This window comes from Pongo pygmaeus, chromosome 14 (assembly GCF_028885625.2).
Source record: "Pongo pygmaeus isolate AG05252 chromosome 14, NHGRI_mPonPyg2-v2.0_pri, whole genome shotgun sequence".
NCBI lineage: Eukaryota > Metazoa > Chordata > Mammalia > Primates > Hominidae > Pongo > Pongo pygmaeus.
The window spans coordinates 88593883-88610643 of NC_072387.2; the positions used below are offsets into that span (position 1 = coordinate 88593883).

At 36.0% G+C, this 16761-nt stretch overlaps 1 pseudogene; it reads left to right on the forward strand.

Annotated features, from left to right (window-relative positions):
- Positions 1–15160: 15160 nt before the first annotated feature.
- LOC129011762 (pre-mRNA-splicing factor SPF27-like) lies at positions 15161–15828 on the forward strand (annotated as a pseudogene).
- Positions 15829–16761: the final 933 nt, after the last annotated feature.

Consider the following 16761-nt stretch of genomic DNA (forward strand, 5'->3'; position numbering starts at 1 on the left):
CTAGAGGTTTTGTTTTGCAAATTCCCAGGGCTTGAGAATAATATGCACAGTCATTTCATTGCAACACTACCTTTCTGACTATTGACATGAAGAGTTTCTACACTACAAAAGAATATGAAATTTCTGTTACTGAAAATATAAAGTCCCTTTTTCAATAAAAAATGCATGTATACTTCATTAGATCACCGTCTATCTGCTTTTCTTGAGGACATTAGTCACAAATCATTGAATTTAGTTATCATCTGGTCTAAACTTCTTATTTTACAGATAAAGTAGTTGAACTGAAGAGAAACTGTGACTTCACCACAGTCTCAAAGACATGTATTGAGACTCGTAGAATCAGAGTTTTCAGGGCTGGGGCCTCAGAACCTGCATTTTCTGACAAGCCAGAAAAGCTGCTTTCAAGCAGAGATGAAAACTGTGTGTCTGGCAAGAAATACCAGACCATATGAGTTTTGTATTCAGACAGATCTGAATTCCACATCCCTTTGTCACTTACTACTGTGTGACTTTGAACAAGTTATTTATCTCTCAAAATCTCCATATCTCAATTTCTTCATATAGGAAACAAGGATAATACCTGCCTGATGGGCTTAACATACATATGTATGTTAAGTAAGTTGTGCAGTGCATGGGATGTGTCCAGGGCTTATAAAGGACAGCTTTTATGACTGCTCAGCTTCTCTACAACTTGCCTGATGCTCTTCATTACTTCCACCCCTCTTAATCTTGCGAGTGTCTCCTCTTGTGGGCTCTCGGAGGACCTTGGTGGTTATCCCACTGCCTCCCTAACTTTTCCGACTCTCTCATGGGTGCCTCTTCCTTTACCTCCCATTAAACGTGGCCTTTCTTTAGGTCTCCGTCCTCATGGGTGCCTCTTCCTTTACCTCTCATTAAATGTGGCCTGCCTTTAGGTCTCAGTCCTCCATTCTCTTCTCTGGCTATTTTGTAGAAGGTCTATTCCTTTCCTATTTTGTCACCCAACTCCTACTTAACAAAGACCCTTAAATTTATATATTTAGCTCTAGCCTACCTTGAGTTCCAGAATAGCATTTCTTTTTGTATTATTATTTCAATAGCTTTTAGGATATCAGTGGTTTTTGGCTACATAGATGAATTGTACAGTGGTGAAGTCTGGGATTGTAGTGCACCTGTCACCTGAGGAGTGTACATTGTACCCAATATGTAGTTTTTTATCCCTCATCCCCCCACCACCCTTCTCCTTTTTCTCCAGTGTTCTTTGTACTGGGGGTCTCCAATCCCTAGGTTATGGAGGTACTAGTCTGTGGCCTGCCAGGAACCGGACTGCACAGCAGAAGATGAGTGGCAGGCAAGCAAGCATTACCACCTGAGCTCCACCTCCTGTCAGATCAGTGGGGGCATTAGATTCTTATAAGAGCACAAACTCTATTGTGAACTGTGCATGTGAGGGATCTAGGTTGCACTCCCCTTATGAGAACCTAATCCTGATGACCTGTCACTGTCTCCCATCACCCTTATATGGGGACTGTCTAGTTGCAGGAAAACCTGCACAATGATCTCACTGATTCTATATTATGGTGAGTTGTATAATTATTTCATTATATATTACAATGTAATAATAATAGAAATAAAGTGCATAATAAATGTAATGCTCTTGAATCGTCTTGAAACCATCCCTCCCACCCCAGTCTGTGGAAAAATTGTCTTCCACAAAACCAGGGACTGGTGCCAAAAAGGTAGGGGACCACTGCTTTATACTACTCTGTATGCCATTACATATGCATAACTTGGTTCCCACTTATAAGTTAGAACATACAGTCTTTGGTTTTTCCGTTCCTGAGTTATTTTGCTTAGAACAAGGGCCTCCAGCTCCATCCGAGTTGCTACAAAAGACATTATTTCATTCTTTTTAATGGCTGAGTAGTATTCCATGGTGTATATATGTACCACATTTTCTTTATCCACTCATTGGCTGATCAACACTTAGTTTGGTTCCATATCTTTCCAATTGTAAATTGTGCTGTGATAAACATATGCATGCAGGTGTCTTTTTGATATAATGACTTATTTTCCTTTGGGTAGACACCCAATAGTGGGATTGCTAGATCAAATGGTAGATCTACTTTTAGTTCTTTGAGAAATCTCCATACTGTTTTCCATAGAGGTTGTGCTAATTTAATTCCCACTAGCAGTGTGTAAGCATTCCCTTTCACTATATCCATGCCAACCTCTATTATTTTTCAGCTTTTAAATAATGACCACCAGAATAGCATTTCAAGCTATCATTAAGTATTTCCAGTTTTTGGAGTCCTGTACATGCATCAAACTCATCCTAACTTGAAATGAACTTGCTAATACACACACACACACACACACACACACACACACACACACACACCCCTCAGCTCTGTGCCTCATACTGTTTATCTTTTATCATAACCCGATCTTTATTTAAAATTTTGATATTTTGCTCATAATGGGTTTTTGCATTGATTTTGATTTTTTAACATATTTATCAAAATATTATTTGTCTTGATTACTAGTTTTTTGAAGTCCTCTTAAGTTATGTGCACAAGGCTAGTGCTGCACATGCCTCATCCTAGTTCCTCCCTGGGCATTACCATCTAAATGTCACTTGATAAAAATTATTACTAGCTGTGGGTACTGCCCTTGATTATTTCTAGGACCTGATTTTGGCTTGATTCTGATTGCATAATATCTTTCTTCTGAGCAGTCTCTGAGCCCGATTCTCCACCTTTAATACTAATCTCATAAGATCCAATAACCTTTCGATAAATACCTGTTCTACTTAAGTCTGACAGAGTCTTTTTCTATAGCTTGCATTTAAGAAGAGTGAATAATCACGCCTGTAATCCCAGCACTTTGGGAGGCCGAGGCGGGCGGATCATGAGGTCAGGAGATCGAGACCATCTGGCTAACATGGTGAAACCAAAAATACAAAAAATTAGCTGGCCCTGATGGAGGGCGCCTGTAGTCCCAGCTACTCAGGAGGCTGAGGCAGGAGAATGGCGTGAACCTGGGAGGCAGAGCTTGCAGTGAGCCAAGATTGTGCCACTGCACTCCAGCCTGGGTGACAGAGACTCTGTCAAAAAAAAAAAAAAAAAGAAGAAGAAGAAGAGTGAATAAATGGAAGAAGGGAGTAATAGTACTCAAAATTATACTACTAAGAAGTTGCAAAAATCTTACTCTGGTATCTAGGAACAAGACATTTTGTGTTTGTATTTTGTATTTTTGTATTTGTCAGATTTCTATGGTTTGATCTTCTTCATAACATTCTCACATAAAAGTACTCAAATTTCAGACACAGTGACAGTACAAGTACTTATTGGCCAAGAAGTCCATTGTACAAACTTCAATATGGGCCAGGGGGAATTGTTTAATGTGCCATCATAGTATCACAGCATAGCATATACAAGCACCTGCTTCATAACGGAGAAACCTGGGTTAGTCCCAATTTCTGAACTTGAGCAGAACATTACCAGCTGTATTACCTTCAGCAAGCTAGTTATCTTTCTAGACCTCTACTTTAAGATTATTGTGTGTGTTAAATTTAAAATTTATATTAATTAACATTTTGTCAGGCACACACTACATGCTCAACTAATGTTTGTGGAGGTAGTGGAGGTAATGATCAATTTCATCTCCTTGTTGTATAGAACTCCCAATCTCAAGAAATTGGACTGCTCTATGTAATAAGAACAAGTTTACATTCGTGTTCAATAGAAAACAGTTCTACAACCTTTGCTGGAAAACAAACATCTTACTGGTCATTCTCTCAAGGCCTCCAGCTCAGGGAACCATATTTTCCAAATCCAGAGTTCCATTTACATTGTACTCTGTAGAAATGCTGCTCCTTGGAGTTGTACAGTATACAGCCTGTGTATTACAGATCTGTTTCTGCTTTTGATTTAAGCAGATAATGCGAAGATCATGAGCTATGACTTCTTTACTCTTTTAGTATTACCTTCATTCTAGATTAAACAATAATTACTACAGTATCAGAATATCAAATATCAATTCAACCTTTTGTTGTCTGTGTTTTCTTTTTAAAATAGGTATCAAATAAGTATTCTTAATTTTAGAATGTTGATAGAATATTTGTTAGCAGTGTTGATTTTTTTTTCCTTCTGGTTGAATAGGACTTGCAATCTTAGCAGTATGCCTCTTTACCCAGAGTGAATATTAAACATATGGGGAAGTAGTTAAGCACCTATAATTTTGTTAGTTTCACAATGTATATATCAGGCTTATCACCAACATAGAAAAACCTCAATGAAAATGCTGTATCAAAAATACAAAATGGAAATGCATCTGAAGTTACAAACAAAAAAAAAATACTGTGCTTTTCCCTTAGAAACATGTTTGTTAAAAAGAAAATAGTGTTCAATTTTTCGGAATATATATTGGACATAAGTTTCTTCAGTTCAGATAATTTCTTGCCATATGATATGTCCTCACATTAAATAAGTGCATATGAAACATTGGCATTAATTTGTGATGTGATAATCAAGATATGTAGTTATTTAGCAAGTTACTTTTTATTCCTGTAAGCAAAGAATTGAATATGCAATATAAGTTCACAGTAAACAAACTTTAACATAGCCTAACTGAATAACCCTCGTTATTTCATCATCATTATTATTACTGTAGATCTCTATCAAAACTTCAGCTTGATGAGTCAAAGATGATAGTTGAGAAAATAAGTGTCCCAAGCTGTATTTGTACCTGTTTGGGTGGGGAAAGGGAGGGGAGGAAGAAGGAATGAGGAAAACAACCAGATACAAGACTCTTAAAAAGCATTACACTTGTTGATATGAGCAAAAGTACAAAAAGAAACACATAACTAGAGTCAACTTACTTAAGGATCAAAACCAGAATCTCAGAGAAGAACTTTGTATCTTGCCTATATTTGTTTTGTTGTTGTTGTTGTTGTTTTTGCGTTTGGTTTGTCTTTTCTATTTTGCAAGGCTTTTATCACCACCTAGGGGCAAGCTAAACACATAAGGGGCTCCTTTTTCACTACTAAGTCATTCCTAAATTATGTGTTTTCTGAGTCAAAAAGACGTTTATGATTTCAAATGACTGTTTCACTTTTGCCCCAAAAATAAAAGTCAATCTTTTATTATGTATTTCTTTTTCATCTCAAATATGATTTTAAAATATAAACTGATTTCTGTATTACATGAATATCATCTTTTAGTTTTATCTTTCTGTCTCTTCTTATATGTCATCTTGTCAAAAACTTTTACTTTATTTTAAGCAAATTTCAGCTTTATAGAATAAGCCCACTTTAAAAATGTTCAGCAATAAGCCTTTAAATTAATTACTATGCAAGGCATTTGCAAAGTATGTAATACAGTAACTTTGGATTATCTGCATAGTTCAATGATGAATCATACTAAAGAAACTCTTCTGCTAAAATTATTTAAAAGTAACCTAATTTCAAAAAACAAGAAAAATTTATTGTTTTCAGACAAAATATTGAAATTTCTCAGTTTAAAGTATCTTCACATGGAAAATGGTTTTGATTCATAGTTATAATAAACCATGGTTATAATAAACAAGCTCATAATCACAAATCAGTATGAATTGAAAATAGAAATGAAAGAGGTATTTGATTTATGACAGTGTTAATGCAATTTCAAATAATTTGTCAACTATACTATTATAAAATACAAATAGTACCCAGAAAACAAACCTGTAACTTTCCATAATTTAGAAAAACTACAGCATCCTTGGTAGTTAATTAGGAAATTGCAATTTGGCAAGGTGCTAAGGTAGTTTCAGTGAGTAAATGCTATTCTTCAGATGTCAATTTTCAGATAAACAGAGTTTCAAAAACCCAAACTAAGCAACCTTTTCTCTAGGTCTTTTATTGGCTAAAGTGTAAATAGGTTTTCACATACTTAGAGAAATTGCATTTTAAAGATTTTTGATGGTATTGTGCTCAATATTTATTAATATTTTATCAATAGATAACAAAGTAAACAAGAGGCTAAACAAAGCATTGTGAATACACGCATCATATTGCAGCCAAGTCACTTGTTTTCAATCCTTCCATCTTAATAATTGTAATTTGAAAACGTACATGAATTCTAAAATTTTTTATTTTTGTTGGATTCCTAATAATTTCTTATTTTTCAACAGTAAACATTGTTCAGTGAAATTTTTAAAACCATTAGTTAATCGGCCGGGCGCAGTGGCTCACGCCTGTGGTCCCAGCACTTTGGGAGGCCAAGGCAGGCAGATCAGCTGAGGTCGGGAGTATGAGACCAGCCTGGGCAACATGGTGAAACACCATCTCTACTAAAAATACAAAATTAGCCGGGTGTGGTGGCGCATGCCTGTGATCCCAGCTGCTCGGGAGGCTGAGGCAGGAGAATCGCTTGAACCCGGGAGGCGGAGGCTGCAGTGAGCAGAGATTACGCCATTGCACTCCAGCCTGGGCAACAAGAGCGAAACTCTGTCTCAAAAAACAAAACAAAGCAAAACAACAAAAAACCCATTAGCTAATCAACAGAGTTCCCACAAGCATGATTTTTTTTCTCTCCCCAATAAACACAAAAACAAACCTCAGCACTCAAAAAAAGAAGAAACATGTTAAAATCCAAAGACAAAGACACAGACTTAACCTTTGGCATGTCTAGCCACGTACCACACTGCCTTGTTAATATAGGCTACATCTCAACGTGGACATGCATGGTGAAGATTTTCCAGATGCCAATTCCCTACAAGACTGGTCTTTTATAGAGCTCCAGTCCACAGAATTCTCCAGCTCAGCTCTTAAAGCTAACATTTTTCATTTGAAGGATACTCTTGAAGAGTGTTTCCTCAAGCCCCCACTGCAGGCACTGAAAAGCCCTGACCTATTATCGTCAGAATTGCCTCTAAGAGTGAGAACTCCCCCTTGAAAAAGAAAGTTCAGTAACTAAGGGTAGCGGTCTTGCTAGGAAACAAGCAGATACTCAAAAAAAGGGGAGGCCCTATTTTGCTTTGCTTTTTAGAAGAAACTAGAAAAAGATGAGAATAAAACAAGATGGTCTACCATTATACTAAGTGAAAAAGTCAGGCACAGAAAGATAAATATTACATGACCTCAGTTATATGTGGAATCTAAGAGTCAAAATCACAGGAGCAGAAAGTATCATGGTGGTTACCAGGGCTAGAGGCCTGGAGGAGATGTTGATCAAAGGACACAAAATTTCACTTAGGAGATAAAGTTCAAGAGATCTATTGTACAACATGGTGACTATAATTATAAATAATGTAGTGCATACTTGAAAATTGCTAGGAGAGTAGATTTTCAGTTTTCTTACCACAGATAAATATCTGAGGCAATACATACGCTAGTTAGCTTGATTTAGTCATTCCACAGTGTATACGTATTTCAAAACACCATGTTGTACACCATAAGTATACAAGATATATCTGTCAATGAAAAATAAATCAGTGTTTTAAAAAAGAACTTCAACAGGAAAACAAAAATGAAGTGATCTACAAGGAGATTGTTGTTAGTCTTTATTATTATAGCCAAGCTCCGAGCTGAAGGCTCTTTCTAAGTGCTTCACACTAATGTGTGGTCCATTTGTTACCAGTCCATGGCAATAGAATTTGAAACTATGCATTTAAGAACTTGTATACCAATTTTTAAATTTTTATGGATACATAATAATTGTACATATTTATGGGGTATATGTCAAATTTTGATACATGCAGACAATGTGTAATTATCAAATCGGGGTATTTAAGATATCCATCATCTCAAACATTTATTATTTCATTGTGTTGGGAATATTTCAAATCTCTTCAAGCTCTTTTAAAATGTACAATAAATTATTGTTAGGTACAGTCACTCTACTGTGCTATTGAACACTAGAACTTATTCCTTCTGTCTGTGTTTGTACCCATTAACCAACCTCTCTTCATCCTCCCGACCTCCACAACCTTCCTAGCCTCTGATGACCATCATTCTACTCTCTACCTTCATGAGATTAACTCTTTAACTTCCATATATGAATGAGAATATGCAATATTTGTCTTTCTGTGTCTGGCTTCTTTCACTAAACACAATGACCTCCAGTTCTATGCATGTTGCTGTACATGACAGGTTTTCATTCTTTTTATGATTGAATAGTATTCCATTGTGTGTATATACCACATTTTCTTTTCTTTTTTTCTTTTTTTTTTTTTTTTCTTTTTTAAGACCGAGTCTTGCTCTGTTGCCCAGGCTGGAGTGCAGTAGTGCAGTCTTAGCTCACTGCAACCTCCACTGGATTCAAGCAATTCTCCTGCCTCAGCCTTCTGAGTAACTGGGACTACAGGTGTGTGCCACCATGCCTGGCTAATTTTTGTATTTTCAGTAGAGACGGGGTTTCACCATGTTGACCAGGCTGCTCTCGAACTCCTGACCTAAGGTGATCCACCCACCTCAGCCTCCCAAAGTCGTGGAATTTCAGGCATGAGCCACCACGCCTGGCTACCACATTTTCTTTATCCATTTATTTGTTGATGGACATTTAGGTTGATTCCATATATTGGCTATTGTGAATGCTGCTGCAATAAATGTGGGGGTGCAGGTATCTCTTTGATATACTGATTTCTTTTCCTTTGAATAAATGCCCAGGAGTGGGATTGCTGGACTGCATGGTAGTTTTATTTTTAGCTTTTTGAGAAATCTCCATACTGTTTTTCATAGTGGTTCTACTAATTTACATTCCCACCAGCAATGTATAAGAGTTCTGCAAATGAGATATTACTTTTCCACAAACGACATATTATCTCACCCCATTAAAATGATTATTATCAAAAAGACAAAAAATGTTTAAAACACTGGCAAGAACTTTTGTAGCAATTTGAAAGTGTAATATTGTATCTGTTGGATCTAATAATTAGAATCCTAGGTTTATAGCTGTCTTTTTACATTTAATTTTTCTATTAGTTTATTTTTACTGTATTTTACAAAAATACTAATCCATGACAGCTGAAAGAATTATTTTTAACTGGTTCTTTACTCCAGTAGTGTGGAAAGCTCTGGTTTATGTACATTTTCTCATTTAATTTTCACATGAAACCTACAATGTAAATACCACTCCTACCCCCATCTTTCAGTGAGGAAACCAAGCTTGGAAAGAGGAAGTAATTTAGAAGCTGTCGGAGTCTGGATTCAAACCCTGGTTCATGTCTTTTCAGTTCATTTGGCACCTGATACCATTTCTCCATTTTGGATAATATTGCCATGCTGGGCACCAGATCCCAGTATTTTCACCCAGTGGCATATTTTATCTTTGAATGTCATTAAGGAAATTATGAGAGTTATAGCCAACAGAGCATTTTCTTTACATATAAATTATGAATTAATTACTTGTGAATTTTTCTACACTTTTCTTATACCTATTTGTATATTCAGCCCTTAGCAGCAACTCCTACAGAGTTTTGCAGATGTACCACCCACAATATTAAGTAACATTTTCCTCTTATTCCCATAAATTTAAAGCATATTGCCCCCTGATTACACTATTCTGAAAATCTTTTGTTCATGTTTTAGCTATGAAGGCTTGACTCTTTTTTTTTCTTACTTCTCATTTTGGAATAAATATAGACTTACAAAAATCTGCCAGGATAGTACAAAGAGGTCTCCTGTTCCCATCACTCAGTTTTCCCGGATAGTAACGTCTTATGTAACTATAGTACATTGTCAAAACCAGAAAATTGACATTGACACATTACAATCAACAGACCTTATGGGGATCTCACTAATTTTTTCATGCACTCATTTTTTGAACTTTATTCCTTTTTGCACTATTTAATTAGAGTGTTCTCTAATTTTGCCATCAACATATGCAATATATTCTGCTAATCTGTTTCCTTTTGGGGCAGCTCTCAGAATCAACATCTTAAGGATCCAGATCATCATTAAATTTATGCTTATGTTAGCAGTTCTTAGTCACATAAAGAATCCCACACTGGCTGCATGGCTACAAGAACATTTATATCACTGGTCTAATGTTTCTGGTCTCATTGACTCCTTCGAACTTCAATGAAAAGAAGCCCTACTGATTAGAGTGGCCTCATGGTCCACCCAGACCCCAGCCTGACTATTACAGCTCTCTAGTCTGCTTTGACAATTCCACAAACTTTTATTGAGATCCAGTTTTTATGGTATTTGTTGAGATGCAGAAATGAATAATTCACCATCCCTGCTTTCAAGCAGCTCACAGTCTAAAAGACGAGAAAGAAATGAGCCTTTGATTTCTGTAAAAGTGGTAACCCAGCACTGGCTACAGGATTTTTCCCTGAAAAATACCTTGGAGAAATTATAGAGAAAGAAGTAAGCAGGGATCTGGGAAACTAAGATGGAAACTGCAAGAAACCCCTGAGGGAAGGAAGGCTATCATGAACTGTTGTCAGGCTTACTTACAGTATGGAGGGATGGGGGAGGGGGGACAGTGACAGAAGACTGGGTGTATGTAATGGGGAAAGTCTTCAGATTTGCTCTTCCTTCCCCCATGTGCACTGGGGAGATGATGGCTTACCCAATTACCACAGATAGGTAGAAATCCGCAGGTGAGAGCCCAGCCCTCCCAAGGTAATTTAGTAGCATTAGGGTAGCACCAAAGCTCTAAAAAGATGAGGAGTGAAGAGACCAGATGCTGGGAAATCAGCCACCCTCAGCAATACTGCATGTATTCCCAGGCAAGAGGGGCCCCTGCCCTTTGTCCTTACCAGACTCTATGCATCCACTCTGGACCATATTCTAGGTATTAATATGGCCCTGATCTCATTGATAGGGTCTGTACAGGCCTCTTCCTCAGTCCCATCTTTCCAAGGATAAACTAGGTCATCATCATCATCATCAGTGTGTACACCCCTAGTCCATGGGGTGACAGCTGGTGTAGAATGTGGTCAGAGCATGGGAATGCAAAGTTGCAGTGTCTATGGACATGCATGAGACTTCTTTAGGCTACAATGAGAAGAGGCCTGGGGGTCAGTTTGCTCCACTGCCACACTGTGGCATGAAACTAAAAGGAGACCAAGGATTCTAAATTTGAACCTAGCTTTCCAGGATGTTATGATGGGGCGTTTGTCAATGTAGAGGTACAGAATATATTTTACTGAACAGTTTTTTTTTTACTTTATTTATAACTTTTAAATATTTAGACAAATAATATGTGGGCCTTCATTTTACTCCTGCCCTGGGTCCTACAAATGTTGGGAGTGTACCTCTGGTGGCATTCATTTCCTCACCACTTTTCTTTTGAACCCTCAGCTGTAATGCGTTACAGTCTAAGGAGCTTGTCTTTTTTTTCCAGGCTACTTTGCTCAGTGCTTCAGGAAATATTTCTGACCACTGAGTTGTTTAGTGGAGTAGCAGCAGAGGATGGTCAGCACCAGGATTTCTGTGGTATCTAGGGCTCTCCATCCTTTTCTGCCCTCCATCTCCTCTCTTTGAACTCATCTGTGGATTCACAGACAGAGGCCTGGGTATGAGCTCCTTCTCTAATGCATATTGCCAGACAAGACAGCTGATATATCCAAGGGAACATGATCTCTATAGACCAAATTGACTATAACCTGAAGAATGCAGCCAATATACAAAACAGAAAAAACTGAGAAACACATACTACATAAAATTAAATTACTAAAACATGTCAAGAATTTAAAATGAGTACACTTTTTTAAAGGGATAAAAGGGGTAATACACAGCTGAAACAAAAACTCATAGAAAGGAACTTTGTGAAAATATTAGCTATACAAAATATAATAAAAATAATTGGCTTAATAGACGCAATAAATAATGGAATGGATATAGCCAAGGAAAATTGATGAGTTGAATAAATTACTTGAGAAATTCTTACAGAATAGGAAAGAATAAGAAGATAGAATGAGAAGTAGAGAGCAAGGAAAAAAGAAAGCTAAGGTACATCAAGGATAGAGGTAGAAGTGCTAATGGAATAGCAACAGTCTAAGCACGAAAGAAAACAATTAATAGAAAGAAGAAAACAATTACATTTTCCAGTAGTAGTGACAGAAAGACCTGAGATTAAAAGTGCTCATTTAATGCTAAAAGGTACAGATGAGGAAGATCCATACCTAGACACATTATGTCTAATGTATCTGATAAAAATAAGATCAAATGCAACACTTCCAAAGAAATAGCTGACCACCTATAAAAGAAAAATGATTTGAGTGACAGATTTTTCAACAGCAACACTGGATACAAAAAAGGATGGAGTAATATTTTCAAAATATTGAAGAAAAAACTTTGTACCTAAGATATTATATGCAGCCAACTGCCATTCAAATGTTAGAACCATATTTTCAAGCAAAGGAATCCTCACTTAGATGCATTTTGAAAACACTCTTGCAAAATATACTCAAACAAGCAGATACAACCAGAAGGATATTGCAAGAGATAAGGGAAGTTAAAAAAAATAAAGCTTATCAATCTATTAACCAAAGAAAAAATTGTGTAATAACTCATAACTAAAATTCTAAATAATACCAAGATGATAAGAGTGGGAGAAGGATGCCAGGCACGGTGGCTTATCCTTGTAATCTCAGCACTTTGGGAGGCCAAGGTGGGCAGATCACAAGGTCAGGAGATGGAGACCATCTTGGCCAATATGGTGAAACCCCATCTCTACTAAAAAAAATACAAAAAATTAGCCAGGTATGGTGGCACGTGCCTATAATCCCAGCTACTTGGGAGGCTGAGTCAGGGGAATCGCTTGAACCCGGGGGGCGGAGGTTGCAGTGAGCTGAGATCGTGCCACTGCACTCCAGCATGGCGACAGAGCAAGATTCCATTTCAAGAAAAAAAAAAAAAAAAAAGAGTGGGAGAAGATGATCTTGATAAAGAACTTGTATTTTTATAGCGATATTTATGTTTAAGAACATAATAGAATAAATTAACATAAATATTGATCTTAGGATATGTGCAAGCACCATAAGAAAATGCATTAATTTTAAACTAACAAAATAAAGTTTCATCTAACAGAAATGAAGAGAAAATTTTTTTAAAAAGTATAATTAGTAAAAAAAAGTAAAATATCAAAAATAACTACTCATTATGTGACAGCAATTAATAATTATTTAATCCACTTACTAATATAAGTGGATTAAATTCACTAATTAAAAGAAATTCTTGGCCTAGATTTTTAAATAAAGAAGGTTCACCAATATTTTATTTATAAAGACATATTGATTAACAAAATGATACAGAAAGGTTGAAAATAAAAGGTTGTGAAAAGATGTACTAGACAAATATTAACTAAAATAAGGCTCATATAGCAATCATCATATCTCACAAAGTAGTAGTTAGAACATAAAATATTAATAAGAACAGAGAGACAATATTTACTGATAAGAAGCAATAGAGCAAGAAGATAACCATCATGAGCTTACAGGAATTGAACAATAGAGTCTCTACATGTGTAAAGCAGCAATAATAGAACTGCAGAGCACACTGGAGTCTACCTGAGACAGGAGGGAGAGGAGCAGAAAAGGTAACTACTGGGTTCCGGGCTTAATATCTGGGTAATGAAACAACCTGTACAACAAACCCCCATGACACATGTTTATCTGTGTAACAAACAGGTACCCCAAACAGAAAATAAAAGTTAAATAATGATTAATTAATTTTTAAAAAGAACTGCGAGCAAAATATATAAATCAACAATTGTAAAGAGAAAAATCAACATATCTCTTTCTGAGACACATAGATCAAGCATATCAAAAAGCTATAATACAAATCTAAAAAACGCAATTATTAGCTCAAACTATATAAGACATATAGAATTGTTAATCTAACAAAAAAAAAGATGCATTGCTTTTGAGCACACAAAAATACTTATAAATATTGGCTATGTACTGGCCACAAGGAAACTTCAAAAAATTCTTAGAAATTGAATACTAATATAAACTATGTTCTCTGATCATAATGTAATAAAATTAGAAATAAACAACAGACATATAGCTAAAACATCTTGTATATTTAGAAATTAAAATGCTATAATTAAAAACAAAATAAGAGAAATTACTAAATACTTACAAGCTGATGACAATATAAATGTTCCTTGTTGAAATTTTGTAAGCATAATATTTAAAGTAATATGCAGATACAAATACACGTATTGGACAAGGTAAAGACAGAAAACAACCAACTCAGTGTTCACAAGATGTTGGCAAAAAAGCAATATTGCAAACCTGAAGAGATAAGGAGAAACATCATCAAATATATACATATGGCAGGCGTGGTGGCTCATGCCTGTAATCACAGCACTTTGGGAGGCCAAGGCAGGTGGATCACTTGAGGTCAGGAGTTCCAGACCAGGCTGGCCAACATGATGAGACTCCATCTCGACTAAAAATACAAAATAAGTAGCCAGGCATGGCAGAAGGTGCCTGTAATCCCAGTTATTCAGGAGGCTGAGGCAGGAGAATTGCTTGAACCTGGGAGGCAGAGGTTGCAGTGAACGAAGATCACACCACTGCACTCCAGCCTGGGAGACCAGGGAGAAAAAAAAAAGTGTATATATATATATATATATATTACAATATAGGAGAGAGAGAGAGAAAGAGCTTAACAAAAACCAAAATGTGGTTCTTTGGAAGATTTAATAAAATAAATTTATTTTGAGTGAGAAAGATAAATTCAAAATGAAATAACATAAATAAGTACAAACACAATACATTAAAATGCTAAAGGGGTATTATTAACAACTGTTAGTAAATTTGTAAACCTAGGTTAAAATATGAACTATCTAAAAAAATATGAAATATCTAAAAAAGCAGAATAGAAACTTGACCAGAACAATGAACGTAAAGAAATACAAGTAGTAATAAAAGACCTCCTTCATAAAAAAAGAATAAAAATAAAAAAACCTCAAATCCAGAAGGTTTATACACAAGTTTTACTAAATTTTCAAGAAATCTATAAGACTTATCTAAATTGCACCAGAAACTAGAGAGACTATGAAAGTCTGCCCATTTCATTTTATAAGGCTATAAATATGATCTCAAAACCAAGCAAGAGCACTTGAAGAAAATCACAAGCTTACTTAACTTGTTATTATAGATATGAATATCAAAAATAAAATATTAGCTGTCTGTATCAATTGTGTATCAAAATAATGCATAGAAACCTAAGGTCTCCAAAATGATGGTCTTGGGTTTGGTGGCCAGAGAGGTTGTGGTGGATGTGCTGCTATATTTTTATCAAGGTTGTGAAACCACTGGTGTACAGTGCTTGTGGAAGAGGACACTCACAGACACTGAACTATTAAGAACTACCTAAGCTACCTGACACCTTGGATTATTCTGCTTTTGAAGACACAATGAAAAATGGATTTGAAAGACTGGCCCTTTGACAGCCAATTGAATTGCTCCATATGAAATGATCTGAGCTTCCAGCCCCTTCCTCCGGTCAGAAAAACGACATTACTGCATGGCAAGAAGGTGTAAACAATTCTATGGCCCAGCTTATCTAGCAATTTGAATCGAGAATCTAGACCTAATGTCACAGTGTGGATGTAATGCCTGGAAGGTATATAATGAAAATCTAGTTCATATGACTGAACACGCACAGAAAGAAGCGCTTCAGAAGTTAAGAAAACATATTCAAGATTTAAACTAGCAGCAAAAGGACATGCAACTCACAGCTGGAACTAAATCAAGAGAAATCGAATCAAATTGGATATCCCTGATCTGTAAGAATTACAAGACTGAACTGACTATTGGACAATTGTTCAACTAGAAAATGAAAACCATCAAATTAAGTAGCAATATGGAGAGGCAAACAAAGAAAACATCCAGCAAGACTTCTGAAAAGACAGTTTTGTGGCTGGAAGAAAAGTTTGGCTTTCACCAAAGCCATCTGAACTTTCTCCAAGCTGTGAAGGACAACAGCATCTTCCAGAAACCATTGATGTTTAAATGTTTAGAATGTGTGGACTGTTGTAGTAATTCTATTCCATCTTAGCAAAATAAAAATACCTAGGTTGGTAGTATTTTTATAACCATTAACAGAAAATTCTAGACATTCAAAATAAGTATAACTTTAGCATAATATTATGTCACTGAATTAATTTTGAGCTGTGTAGACCATATTTTGTATCCAAGAATCTTTATTTAAACCTTTCAGCAGGTACAGGAATTTGGAAACTTTTAGTTTATGTCTTTGTCTAATAAAGAGATACTTCTAAACAGACACACAAAATTCTACATATGTTAATTTTGTAAGGCTCTTAGCAAATAAGAATAAAAAGGAATTCATTAATTCAGTAAAAGTTATAAAACAGCAGCTTGGCAGCAATTAGTAGAAAAACACATCTATTTTAGGATAGGAAGGTGGAGGGGATGTCATATTAAAAGAAAAAGAAATAGGATTAAGTGGAAGAGAAAAATATCTATTTATTTACAAACACTGTGATTATCTACATAGAGCAACCAACAGAGTCACCATATATTTTGAGAATTTACTAGAGTTCGACAAGACAGTTGAAACAAGAAGAGACGGACGTGCAAACCAATAGTTATAACAAAAGAATGATGCGACAACAGAGGCTTGTACGATGCAGAGGAAGCACAGAGATGGGAACTTTACCTGGAAGTGCAAGGAAAGACTTCTTGGAAGCAGTTCACAAGTTAAATTTCAAAAGATCATGGCACTGTAGGCAGATGTGGCTGCTTTCCCAAAGACTAAGAGATATAAAAGAGTAGTTCGGAAAGTTTGGAATTGGGAGAGTGGGAAAGGGTGGG